Below are 14,094 nucleotides of genomic sequence, written 5' to 3'. Positions count from 1 at the left end.
GTACTGTACATTGAAATGGAACCTGAAGGCAGTTATTGAAAAGCCACCAATAATGACGTGGACCTAATGTTTTCACATAACAGTATCTTTGTTGATGATTAAACAAAGATCTCAACTCTGAATCTTTAGGAGGTTCAGAATTCCCTCCCTCCCTCCTTCTTTGTTTCCTCCTTCTCTTCCTTCCTTTCAAGTTTGTTTGGTATTTTTATTCGTTCTCTTTAAGTGTTTGATGATCATACTCCCCCCCATTACCCACTCCATCATCTCTCCATTACTCTCACTTATCCATACCTTGCTACTCCTCCTTAGCCTTTCTTTTCAAAGAAATATTTATTTTAATATTATGTGTAAGAGTGCTTGCCTGGATGTATGCCTGAGCACCATGTGGGTGCAGTGCCAGCAGAGGCCAGAGGAGGGCATTGGGTCCCCTGGAAGTGGGGTTAAAGAGGGTTATGATCCTGCCACGTCCATGCTGAGAACTGAACTGGAGTCTTTTTTTTAAAATTTATTTATTAAATTTAATTTTACATATCAGCCACAGATTCCCTTGTTCTCCCCACCTCCTTCCCCCAGCCCACCCCCCATTCCCATCTCCTCCAGGGCAAAGACTCCCCCGAGGATTGAGTTCAACCTGGTAGATTCAGTCCAGGCAGATCCAGTCCCCTCCTCCCAGGCTGAGCCAAGTGTCCATGTATAAGCCCTAGGTTCCAAACAGCCAGCTCATGCACTGAGGACAGGACCTGGTCCCACTGTCTGGACGCCTCCCAAGCAGATCAAGCTAAGCAACTGTCTTATTTATCTGGAGGGCCTGATCCAGTTGGGATCAGCTATTGGTTCATAGTTCATGTGTGGAGTCTTTTTCAAGAGCAGCCAGTGCTCTTACTGGCAGAGCCATCTCTCCAGCCCTTCACTTCTACACCAGCCTTTCTCACACTTCCTGGTCTTCTTTTCTTGCAGTACCTGCGCAGGTAGCACAGCTGCTGTGTGTCCATGATTGCAACGGGCCTGTCATTCTAAAAGACAGCATTTCACAGTATTCCTCGCCCACATCCTCCAGCCCTTACAATCTCAGAGGCTCTTCTCTTTGGCAAATATAATCTATGGATATGCCATTAACCGCCCTTTATGGTAAGTTAGAGTTGTTGTTCCTAGTCTGTACTTTAGACTTGATTTCAACATCTCCGCCTGCTTGAGATAGGCTGATTAAAGTCAACTAACTAAGGTTTCTGACTGAGCTGAGGCCATACTTTGATATTCATCAAAGGTTATATGTGCAATCCAGCACTAAAAGAAACAAGAGGTATGTGGGTTTTTTGTTCTTTTTGTTGTTGTTGTTGTTGTTTTGCAAACATCTACTTTTTTCTAAAATTTTTTTATTAAAGTTTTTTCTTACAATATATTTTGATCATGATTTCTTTTCCCCAATTCCTCCTGATCCTTCCCACTTCTCTACTCACCTGACTTCAATGTTCTTTCTCTCTCTTTCTCTTAAATAAGAAAACAAACTGTCTTAGTTAGGGTCTCTATTGCTGTGAAGAGACACCATGACCATGGCAACTTTTATAAAGAAAAAACATTTAATTTGGTTTGGCTTACAGTTTCAGAGGTTTAGTCCATTATCCTCATGGTGGTCAGCAAGCAGACATGGTGCTGGAGAGGGAGCTGAGAGTTCTGCTCTGGATCTGCAGGCAACAGGAAGCAACTTTGTGTCACACTGGGAGTACCTTGAGTACAGGAGACCTCACAGCCTGCCCCCACAGTGACACACTTCCTCCAACAAGGCCACACCTACTCTAACAAATCCATACCTAATAGAGCTACTCCCTATGGGGGACATTTTCTTTCAAACCACCACACAGACTGTCTTAGTTAGGGTTTCTATTGCCGTGATAAAACACCATGATCAAAAAGCAAGTTGGGGAGGAAAGGGTTTATTTGGTTTACAGTCATATCACTCTTCATCATCAAAGGAAGTCAGGACAGGAACTCAAGCTTGGCAGGAACCTGGAGGCAGGAGCTCATGCAGAGGCCATGGAGGGGTGCTGCTTACTGGCTTGCTCCTCATGACTTGCTCAGCTGATTTCTTATAGAACCCAGGACCACCAGTCCAGGGATGGTCTTACCAATAATGGGCTGGACCCTCCTCCATCAATCACTAATTAAAAAAATTCCCTATAGCTGGATATTATGGAAGCATTTCCTTAACTGAGGTTTCTTCCTCTCAGATGACTTTAGTTTGTGTCAAGGTAACATAAAACTATCCAGCACACAGACAAAAATAAAACAGTGCCTGGGCAGTTTCTACCCAGATTGGGTACCAGCACTGTGAGGGGGGAAAGTAGACATGGGCTCCCACCTCTAACCAAGAAGCTATCTGCAATTGATATCCCTTGGCAAAGGAAAAATCTGTTTTCTCCAATGGAGTCTCCCTGGGTATAATAACCACATTGTGGGCAGGACCATGACCAGGAGTGACTAACACAAAGCTACTACTTTTTAAGGTTCTATTTTGGTTTGTATTTCCTGGCGGGGGCGAGGCAGAGGATCAGATCTTGACTTTCAGTGGCCAGCCCTAAAGGTGTTCTAAGACATAAGTTCCCAGAGTGAACTAAATTCCTTCTCAATGCTTCTGGAGTAGAGTGATTACATTAAGCTTACAAGTTTTTTTTTTTGTTTAATATTCAATGAAGTTTATGACAGTGAGCTAGCATTGCAGGGAATTATCAGATAGGAGTTGCTAATGATTTTGTCCAAGTTGCAACATATTCTGGCTGGTTGCTGGTCTTAACCACCACCACATTCTGCCCTGCCAAATCTCCTCAGTCTGCAGCCTTGGGCATTTTGAAGTCATCCCACACTATTGGGAACTAACCTGGGAATGAAGACAATGTAGTTTTAAGGGCTACTGAGCAATTGGGAGTGAAATTGTCTCCCCACGTGAGTGAGCTAGAGTTAGTTTTTTTATAACTCTGTTTGTCAAGATAAGCAAGAGAGGCAGGTGCCTTGGCTGGAAGTAAGGGAGATTACAGAAGCTGGACACAGCACTTATGATTCACAGCTACAGGCACAGTAGGGGACTTTAAACCATTCCAATCCTCCACATCATTAGGACTTACTTTTATCACCTGAAAAAAGACAACTCTAAATAATAATAATAATTCATGGAATTACTTATGATTCAGTGATGTAAACAGCGAAGCATTTGAAATGATTCCTTCTCATGGTGTGAATTCTCCCTAGGGAGTATTTTGCTCTGCTGACTTATTCCTGAAGCTGTGCTCCCTGGAAAGGGCTACAGGAATGGCTTTACACAGAGAGAAGGATATCAACCGTGGATGTGGTGGTTCTGGTTTTGGATGCTGTTGTGTAAGGGAAAGGTAACAGGGCCCTCTACTCATCTCAGATGGCTAACCACGGACAGATGGCAGAAAGATTCCTCCACAGGGCAACTTGGTGAACCAGTGAATGTATTTTGCTCATGTACAGGAGTAGGGGTGAGGGGTGACTTACCAGATCAGGCACCACTCAAAGGCAGCTGCGTCACCCAAAAGCCCACCCCTGGATAGGTGACAATTCACACAAACTGTATCCCTGGGGCACGATACATGACTTACAGGCACTGGACAGGCCAGTCTCTCCTCCAGGCAGAGTGGCTGGTCCCAGAGTTCTCCTTTACTCGGCAACTGTTTATTGCTTCTATTACTTGGAGAGGAGTCTCACAGACCTTCTTAGTTTCAGCATAAGGGTGTTTACTTCCTGAGTCCCAGGAGCCTCCTTCCTCCCTCTAAGAGAGAATTCTTCAGTTCAAAAAATCATTACCCATCAGATGCTCAAAACTTTTCTCCACATACTATGGTACTGGTACTCTACTAAAGGGGGTCTGTGGGTGGAACTGACAGAGAATTGTTCCATTTCTTAGAGATATAAATAAACCACTCTCTTGGGATGATGGGAGAAAATTTTCCATGGGAGAGGTGGCTGATCTGGGGACCAGTCAAAAGGAACCAATTCTGCAAAAAAATCCCCGAAGCCATCAGCAGTATCTCATGGATGTTCTGTCTTAGCCCAGACTTTGATTTAGTCAGCATGCTTCTCTCTAATACCTACAGTGATGCAGAAATGATTCATCATGGAGGAGATGGAGATAAGGAGACTGACACCCCTTCACCCACACTTAAGGAGACCACACTCTTGAGAGAAACAGGCAACAGGAAGGCAAACAAGATTTAGTCATCACAAATCACTTCACTGACAAAAAGGATCTGACTGGGTGCCAAGACAAATACTGCTTTTCTGCTCATTTGATGATCCTAGATTTATTCAGATACATAAAATGTATGTGTGTTTATGACATGAAAGTAGAATAGAAACTGTCTGGGGACCAAGAGTAGGAGGGATGAAAAAGGATAGAAGGAAGAGAGGACAGGAAAATATACCCAAAGCATGCTATAATTTACACTCATGTGAAGATGTGATTGTGGCACCCAGCGTTGCGTACAATGAATAAAAGCCAGTGGAAAAGTAAATTAAAAAGTTATCTAAAAATGAGGGGCTGGAGGGATGGCTCAACAGTTAAGAGGACTTGTTGCTCTTACAGAGGACCTGAGTTCAGTCCCCAGCAACCACATGGCAGCTCATGACCTTCCTAAGATCCAGGGGATATCACACCCTCTTCTGACCTCTATGGCCAACGGGTATGCACATAGGATGCATATATAAATGAAAGTGAAGCATCCATACACATAAAAACATAAAGATAAAAAAATTTTAAAAGAATGGAACCTAGTAGCCAAGCATATCAGTGAGGCATCTTTGAGAACTTAATTGGTTGGGGTTTTTTTGTAAATAAACTATTTAACTTGTGTGTGTGTGTGTGTGTGTGTGTGTGTGTGTGTGTGTGTGTGTCTGTCTGTCTGTCTGTCTCTAGTGTGTGGAGCATGTATATGCTCTGGAGCATGTGTGGAAGTCATAGGACAACTTGTAGGAGTCAGTTCTCTCCTTCCTTCACGTGAGTCCTGGGAATCTAATTCAGGTCATCAGGCTTGGCAGAAAGTTTCTTCACCCACTGAGCCATCTTGCCTGCCCAGAAGTTGATATTTTAATGCAAATTATTAAGAATTAAGCATATGTCCCATGAACAGCCAGGAGAACATTCCAGATATGCAATGTGAAGACCTGGAGAAAGGACAGGGTTAGACTCTGTTTGGAGACCTGTTTGACTGGAGAGTGAAGTAAGTCTGAGAGAAGAAATAGGCTAGAGGATGGGTCAGAACCCTGATGGCTAACAGCAAGTGTCGATCTTACTGTGTTTGTAAACCTTTCATTCAATGCATTTTGAAGCTAATCCCTTCTTGAGCCTCTTAGGGATGTGACATCTCCCTACCTATAGAAGAGTCAACTTTGGGAGAAATTTAGATTTTTGACCCCAGATTTGAGAATGGGGGGAGTGGGAGATGTTATAACTGTCAGAGGATTCACGACATTAAGAGAACTGGGAACGGAGTGATCATACCAGGAACCTAGGTCCACAGAGCCAGGAAGACAATGCCAGGTCTAATTAATATCCAGGAAATTAAATCTCTACCTGTTTAGGACACTCGTAGTTCCCCAGCAGCACGTGGTTTGAAGAGGCGGTTATGTGCAGGTGACAAAGGTCAATAGTCCACTCTCAGCAAACTCGTAACCTTCCAACCATGTTTTTAACTAAAGCATGAACTCACTTCTCCTCTTGCTGACATATGAAAGTGCACTGTGCAGTTAGATGTCACTCCGTGACACTCTCAACTCTTTCCATAGGAGTGGGATTTTCAGACTGGAAAGTATCAGCTGCTGGCCTGGTTCCCTGGTCACTTCAGTACTGTTCTGGTCTGTTTAGGGTCCATTAGGAGGGAAACATAATTACCAACACCCACTTGGACATTAGACAGTCAAGGCAAAGGAAGCTTAAGGCCAGATCTCCATGCTTTTGCAGAACAGAGAAAATGAGTGTTAAATCCCTGGAGCCCCTGGAGGGTCCAGATTCCCTCAGGGGAGGTTTACAGCCCCCATGCTATTCTCCTTCTCCCCATGCTAGCATGTTTGCATTCTTTAGCGCTTGTGGCCATGCAGATCAAAATCCTACAAATGTTATCACTTCACACCACAGGGATGGAAACTCAAAACTAAGACTGGCTGTGGACAGGCAGGTCTGTAATCCCAGCACTCAGGAGGCTGAGGCACCAGGGATGGGTGATTTAGGGATCAAGGGCTATAGAACTATAGATTTATAGTTCATAGTACAATGCTGAGAGAGAGAGGAGAAAGAGAGAGAGAGAGAGAGAGAGAGAGAGAGAGAGAGAGAGAGAGAGAGAAAGAGAGAGAGATGAGCTCAGTCAGCAAAAGTGCTTGCTGAGCAAAGCTAATGACCTGAGTTCAGATCCTTAGAACCCACGTAAGTCGGACATAGTCAACACAGTGCCCCCTACTGGGAGATGATAGGAGGAGACACAGGGAATTGAAGTTAGGACCAGCTCATGGGCCCAAGCAAACAGATTCTGCACCAAACAAGGTGGAAAGAGAAGTCTGACCCTGGAAGTTTTCTTCTGACCTCTACATCTGCGCTGTGGCATATGAGCACCCCCTCACCAGAAAAAACATGTGCATATACTTTATATCACATGCCACACAAACACAAATGCATAAATAAAGGGAAAAAACCAAAATCAACTTAAACCTCCAAACTATTGTCTCTGAAGAGTTTTAAAATTGGCCTCCTACAGGAGGGGTGCAGGAGCCCCCACCTCTAACTGAGGAGTCACTGATGATTGGTGGCTTCTAGAAGAAGGAGAGGCAGGTTTCAATGAGGTTATGACCCCCTTGCCAGTCCGTCAAGGTCCAGTGGATGGCCCCCATGAGCATATAGCCAGCAAGCACTGGACTCTGTTGGGGGATATGTGATCATACTGTGAACCCTGAGTTTGAATTTGCATTAATTAAATAAAATTAACCTATGTCAGGAGGATGCATGAGCAACCATCTGACAGAAAGTCATCATAGGGCATCCAGGAGAGACAGAGAGATGTAAGAAGAAGTAGGGTGAGGTTTGGAGTGGCCACAGCTTTTTCTGGTTTGGCAAAGTGGAAGCATGGGTCTTCCATGGATGCCAGCAAGGAGAGAGGGTTAGGTAGTTGCTACTCAGCCTCTCTGAGCTCACAGGTTTTCACCCCAGCCTTTGACTCTTGAGTCTTACTCATAAATAGATTGGTAGATATTTAGTTAAAGTTACCTTTAGTGGCAGCGACAGGGGCAGGTGCCTGCGGGAGCAGAATGCCTCCAGCTGCAACCTGAGCATCCAGGGTACAGAAGCAGGACAGTAACTGCAGAGTTGTCTGGTGGCTGAAATAGCAGTAGGTTAAGGAGAAAGCCACTGGGCTGAAGTTAAAGCAACAGGACTCAGTGGTGTGTGTGTGTGTGTGTGTGTGTGTGTGTGTGTGTGTGTGTGGTAAAAAGGTTGGAGTGAGTAGGTGGATGGTGTGGATCTGGGAGGAGCTGGAAGGGGGAGTAAAGGGAGTGAACAGGACCAGAATATGTATAAGATTCTCAAATAATTAAAATATATTTGAACAAACAAACAAACATTGTATTACAAATCCACACAGTCTCTAACCTTATTTGTGTCAAATGTCCAGAATGCATTCGCCTGCTGAGAAGGACACACAAATCTGGCAGCTGGACAAAAGGAGAGGGGGGTTTGGAGGAACTGCATAGGAACACTGTGGAATGAGACAGAGACAGGGGCTGCACAATGTGTGAGTATACAAAACTTCACTAATCTTTTCCTCCACTGTAAAATGGTTTCTTTAATGCCAAACAAAGTTTACATGTGTGTATGGTTTTAAAATCTCAGAAATATATGTGAACATCATGAGACATGACATTTCAGTGCCCGTGGAGGCCAGTGATGTATCTAATCCTTCATCAAACCTCCTTTTCACTAGTCTGGGAAAAAATTCTTAATCACAAAAGCTCAAGGATCATAGCTCAGTTTGTAGAAAGATCACTTTCTTTCTTTCTTTTTCTTTCTTTCTTTCTTCCTTCCTTCCTTTCTTTCTTTCTGCTTTCTGAAATTTGTTCTTCTTTATTAAGATATTTTCTATTCATTTTATATATCAACCTCAGATTCCCCTGTCCTCCCCTTCCCATTCACCCAGCCTTCCCCCCTCCCCAACCCACCCTTATTCCCACCTCCTCCAAGGCAAGGTCTCCCATGGGGAGTCAGCAGAGCCTGGTACACTCAGTTGAGGACGGTCCAAGGCCCTCCTCCATGCACCAAGGCTGTGCAAAGTGTCTCACTATAGACACTAGGTTCCAAAAAGCCAGCTCATGCACTAGGGATGGCTCTCATTCACAGGCCCCCTAAACAGTTCAAACTAAACAACTGTCTCACTTATCCAGAGAGCCTAGTCCAGTACCACGGGGGCTCCTCAGCTATTGGTCCACAGTTCATGTGTTTCCACTAGTTTGGCTAGTTGTCTCTGTGCTTTTTCCAATCATGGTCTCCATATCTCTTGCTCAATGGATGGAACTAGAAAATAGCAACCTGAGTGAGGTAACCCAGACTCAAAAAGACAAACACGGTATGTACTCACTCATAAACGGAGGATCACTTTCTTATTAACAGTGCTTAAAATGGAAATTCAGACACAATACTTACTATCAACAATGGCATACCTATTCAGTAATTAAACTTGTTATGATTAGAACGTGCATCCCAAAGCATCTCCGGAAACCTTAATCGCAGAGCAACAGGGTTAGGAGATGTAACTTTTAGAGAGGGGGACATCCTGAGGACTCTGTTCTCAGGAAGGGACTAAAGGCATAACTGCAGGACTTGAGTCCTCAAGAAAGGATTTTGACACCCCCCCACACTTCTTCTCTTAACATCCTCTCCCATCCTTCCTTCTTCTGCCACAGGAGGGCGCCGGTGGGATACCAGCTCCTAGACCTCGAACTTCCCAGGCTCCAGAACTGTCAAGCCAAGTATCTGTTCTTGATCAATTCTCAGTCTCAAGTGTTCCATGGCAACAGTGAGAATGAACTAATATGATAATGACATTTAGATTGGACCATTGTTATAGCCCGTGGTCCTTTGACATTTTCCAACATTCTCTGATTTGTCTTCTACCACTTTCGGCTTTCCTGAAAATGTGAGTGCATCTAGCTGTGATGTGTCAAAGTATTCAGACAATCTGCCTTTCTCTGGGGAAAGCAAGTCTGAAGGACTTGTAATTCAGCAGTGGCTGTGTTGCTGTGGCTTGCAGCCCTGGAGTTGTCTAGAATTGTGTAAGAAAATGTGTACTGCAGTGTGAGGTTGACCCAAGCAGCAGGTTACTTGGGAGCCTCTTGACGTGCAATCAAGTGTGTGCCCCAGCCCAGCGGTGGTGGTGCACACCTTTAATCCCAGCACTCTGAGACAGAGTCAGGCAGTGTCCATGTGATGGTGATGTTTCCTGGCAGCCTTGGTTTAATGTGTGCCCCTTACTTTAATCTGAGTTGAAGATCTCCATTTCTACTATTGTGTAAATACACTTCTTTTCCTTTATTATTGTTGTTATTATTATTTACATTTTTGTTTTGTTTAGTTGTATGTGTGTACATGTGTGTGTTCACAGAGGCCAGAAGGGGGCACCAGATCCTTTGCATCTGGAGTTACAGGCATTTGTAAGCAACTAGATATGGGTGCTGGGATATCAACTCCAATCCTCAGTGAGAGCAGTAAACACCCTTAATGCTGACCTGTCTGTCTAGCCCCTCCTCTCATTGTTTTTACATGTCTTCCTATCTGCCTGTAAATAAAACCATGGCATTATAATTTTTTTAAGTGGGATACCACTGACCTTTTCCTACAAAGAAAACTTAACAAGAAAAACTGCAGTAACAATGTCCAGTACATTTTATTATTTTCCATTTTCAAGTATGTAAGTGCTTGTTGTACTTGTATGTGCATGTGTGCTTTTGCAGGTGTATATGCACAGATGTGTGTGGCTGTGCATGCATGTATGTGCATGTAGAAGCCCCAGGCTAATACTGGGGATCATCCTTGATTACTCTTTCAACTTATTCACTGAAGTAGAGTCTCTTCCAACAAAACTCAAGCTTGCCAATATGGCTAGTCATGCTTGTGGGTGCCTGGGCTCTGCCTTGAGGCTGGAACTGCAGGCAGGCTTCTAGGCACACCTGGCATTTCACATGGATTTCAGAGGAATCTGAACTCCAGTCCTTCTGCTTGTGTGGTGAGAACTTTAACTCTAGGCATCTGTCCAGTCCCTGCAGCACATGTTACACAGAATAATTTATATTTTTCTCATGGGAGACACCACACGTGTATGCTAAAGCACTTTTAGGATCATCTGAGGCACATGTGTATATTGAGCAAGATTACTGTCTCAGGAGTGCCCACTTGTCTGGTGTGAGGAGCAGGTATTTAAGAGTACAATCAGGTGGATGACATCATCTGTCCTCCTCTCCTGGCTGTGCCAATCTCTGGGTGATTCTAAGTGGATTTTCCATATTTCGCACTAGATCTTTGGGTGCTTAACTGCACTGTCTTCTCTTCTTTTAGTTCTCTCTGGTGTGGAGATCATTGCCCAGTCAACTATTTTTATTTCTGCTGGCTACGAGGTCCTTCCTTGTGTATGAGCTAGATACTCACCCTGACATCCAGGAGAAACTGCAAGAGATCTATAGAACTTTGACCAACAAGACGAGTGTGTGACCACAGGAGGGAGCTCATACCCCAGGCCTCCTCATCTTCTTCAGGCCTTGACTTCTTATACTATTTTTCTACCAGCTGTGATAGGGCATTCTGGACATGGAGAGTTGGCATGATGTAGCCATGTGAAGACTCATGCAGTTCATCACTTGGTTCAGTATGGCCATATCTGGAAACTCCAAAATGCCTGTGATCATTTTTTTCTACGTTCAATCCCAGAAAAAAAAAACATTGGGCTGCTGATGTTGAAGGAAAGTATAGACAGAAGCCTTATCTCTCTGCGACAGACAGCAGTGGTCCCTAGCAGAGGAGGATTTGGTCAGAACCTGATCTAAGCACACAAAAAGCAAACGATGGATGTGCTTGTGGTATACTTGGTTCCTTTGCAGCCTTATCCATAAACGTAATATCCTCTTGGGGTGATGGACCTCCATGTTGCTCTCAGAGAAGCTAGTATCTTTTTAGAGTTTCTGTTTTCCCTGACTGATCCTGAGGTTGGAATTCAGGGGTTGCTGCCCTGAAGAGCCCAACAACCTAAGGACAGAAAGAGATTAACCGTTATTGGAGGCAACCTAGAAGTTTCCAGAATGGGATGAATTTCCCCAAGATGGCCTTGCAAGTCACACAAGACCTTTTTCATACCAGAGAATCCCAAGTCCCTGATCCCAAAACAGGATGTCTCCCCTTCTGGTGTCAGGCTCTGGTTCAGGTCAAAGCTTCTGGAGAATTCCCTGCTGGAACCCATCACTGAAACCACCTCCTACCTTAACATGCACCTACCCCAGGCCTCTTTGTCTTCTTCAGGAATTACATTCTTGAATTCTTCCTCTGCCAGCTGTGATAAGAGATCCTTTATGTGGACAACCATAGCTGAGGAATCCATGTGGTGATTGATATAGTTAATCAAGTGGTTCAGGCTGACCAGGACTGGAGACTTACAAAAATCCTCAGGCCATTTTATCCATCCACAATCTCAGAAAGAGATGCATGGTTGGTGAAGAGCAGGGTGTTGGACAATCAAGTCAGAAGCCTTAATTCTCTTCACCAGTACTGCAGAGGAGAGCAGGTTGTCAGGAAGCAGATCAGAATCCTGTCCTCTCTCCACAATGCAGCAGTGGTCTCTATCACATTATGCCATTGCTGTCTAGGCTTGGATAACTACCTCTGAGAAAGGCCAGTTGAGCCATGGGCAATTCAACAGCTGCTTCACCATGATCAGATGTGGATCATAACAAAACACCTGGGGTAATTTTTACAGTCATCATCTTACATATGTGTATAGAGCTTCTGGCACAGCTGGTTCTCCAACTAACAGGTCCATGAGCTTAGTGTCCTGTCAGAATTTCAAATCTCCTTATGAACCTACCATAGATGCTGGTCCCATGCAGAATGTCTCCCATCCCTGAGTCATCATGCATTGGGGCTTCTGGAGTTGTTGACCTGAATAGCCCACAACCTAAGGATAGAAATAGATGGAACATTAGTGGAGGTACCTTACAAGTTTTCAGGATGAGGTGAGCTTCCCAGAGATGGCCTAGAACATAACACAATGTCTGTCATGTCAGACAATCCCTATTCACCCTCCTGACAACAGGACATCTCACTTGACTGGTGTCCAGTTCTACTACTAGGCCAAAGCATCTGGAGAATTCCCTGGTACCACCCACCACTGAAACCACCTCCTACCTTCACACTACCTACCCCAGGCCTCTTCACCCTTTTGGGACTGTGCTCCTCCAGCACTGAGAGGAGATCCTTGGCTTGGATAGTGACAACAGACTAAGACACATTTAGACTTATGTAGTTCAACCGCCTCTTCACAACAGCAAGGTCTGGATAATCAAACAAGTCCTGGGGGTGTTTTCTAAGCCACATGGACATCAAGCCTAATATAGTGATATAGGAAAGAGAAGGTTGGCAGGAAGTAGAATCAGAAATCAGTGGTCACTAACAGATAAGGGAAACCTTCCCAGGCCCAGACACATAAGTCTGAGAAGGCAGTGCTTGCCATGTGCAGTTTAATAGCTGCTTCATGTTGGCTGGATCTGGAGACTAACAAGAATCCTTGGGGCACTTTTGTTTCCAGAGTCCCAGAAGTGAACACCTGACACCACAGAAGAGAGCAGGTCAGTGGAAAGCAGAATCTGAAGCCTGGCCTGTCTTCACCAGCACAGCAGCGGTCCCTGTCAGAGGAGGCAAATGCTGTCCTCCCATGTGCTGCTGGGCATAGTGTCCATATGGTGGGGGGCTATATAGAGAGGGGTCCACACCAGACCCTTTCTTTCCCTTAGAGGATGGACTAGGTAAACTGGGATGGGCTGTGGTGTGGATAGATTCCCCAAGGGCCCTTCAGGTTCCATCCAACCCTCTGCTACTCAGAACCAAGGAGACCATTGGAGCGCTCTGTTTCTGTCTTTGTTTTTTCCTCCACCTGCAGGTGAAGTCTCTGGTACCATGCCTCCAGTGGGAATCCCAAGAGGAGGGTGACTGGTAATTACTTAGTCCTCAACCATAGCCACCCCAAACATCCTGGAACTCCACATGTGGGTTCTTGCCTCCCTCTTCACTCAAAACCCACTGACTTCTTTGTTTGCTGTCCCTTCACACAGTGAGGCCAGAAGGATCCATACCTGTGGCACTCCATGAGGCTGTCACCTGTATGTGAATACACTAGATATTGAAACTGTAATTCTGGCTTGATAATTATTTTGTTGTATATTATTTTATTTTATTATTTATTTATTTATTATGTATACAATGTTCTGTCTGCACGCATCCCTGCAGGCCAGAAAAGGGCACCAGATCTCATTACAGATGTTTGTGAGCCACCATGTGGTTGCTGGGAATTAAACTCAGGACCTCTGGAAGAGCAGCCAGTGCTCTTAACATCTGAGTCATCTCTCCAGCCCTATTATTTTAGAATGTTAAAATTAAAACCTTTCTCTTTGATTTAGCAGGAAAGGGGAAGCGCTGTGGGATATCTTTCTGTGTGCTGTAAATATGTGTTGTTTTCATTAGTTAATAAATAAAGTTTCTTTGGCCTATGGCAAGACAGCTTAGAGGCAGATGGGATATACAAGCAGCAATACAAGTAGGAAAATGGTAGAGTCGGGGCAGAAGCTGAAAGCTGCTGCCAGGAAAAGCAAGATGTGAAAGTACCAGTAAGCCACGAAGCCACGTGGCAAGACAGATTAATAGGAATGTGTTGAGTTAAGTTATAAGACCTAGCTACCAAGAAGCCTGAGCCATATGCCATAGAGTTTTAATTAATATGAAGCCTTTGAGTGATTTTTTTTTTTTTTTTCGAGACAGGGTTTCTCTGTGTAGTTTTGTGCCTTTCCTGG

General features: G+C 44.5%; 1 long non-coding RNA gene across 1 annotated transcript; it reads right to left on the bottom strand.

Annotated features, from left to right (window-relative positions):
• Positions 1-11,025: 11,025 nt before the first annotated feature.
• LOC119087129 lies at positions 11,026-12,429 on the bottom strand. Its single transcript, XR_005090573.1, has 3 exons — positions 12,117-12,429; positions 11,531-11,800; positions 11,026-11,284 (listed from the first exon to the last, which is right to left on the bottom strand). It is a non-coding gene; the product is annotated as an uncharacterized LOC119087129 (long non-coding RNA).
• Positions 12,430-14,094: the final 1,665 nt, after the last annotated feature.

This window comes from Peromyscus leucopus, unplaced genomic scaffold, assembly GCF_004664715.2.
Source record: "Peromyscus leucopus breed LL Stock unplaced genomic scaffold, UCI_PerLeu_2.1 scaffold_1356, whole genome shotgun sequence".
Classification (NCBI taxonomy): domain Eukaryota; kingdom Metazoa; phylum Chordata; class Mammalia; order Rodentia; family Cricetidae; genus Peromyscus; species Peromyscus leucopus.
The sequence above is the reverse complement of the archived record's forward strand: the minus strand, read 5'-3'. Positions and strand labels throughout refer to the sequence as shown.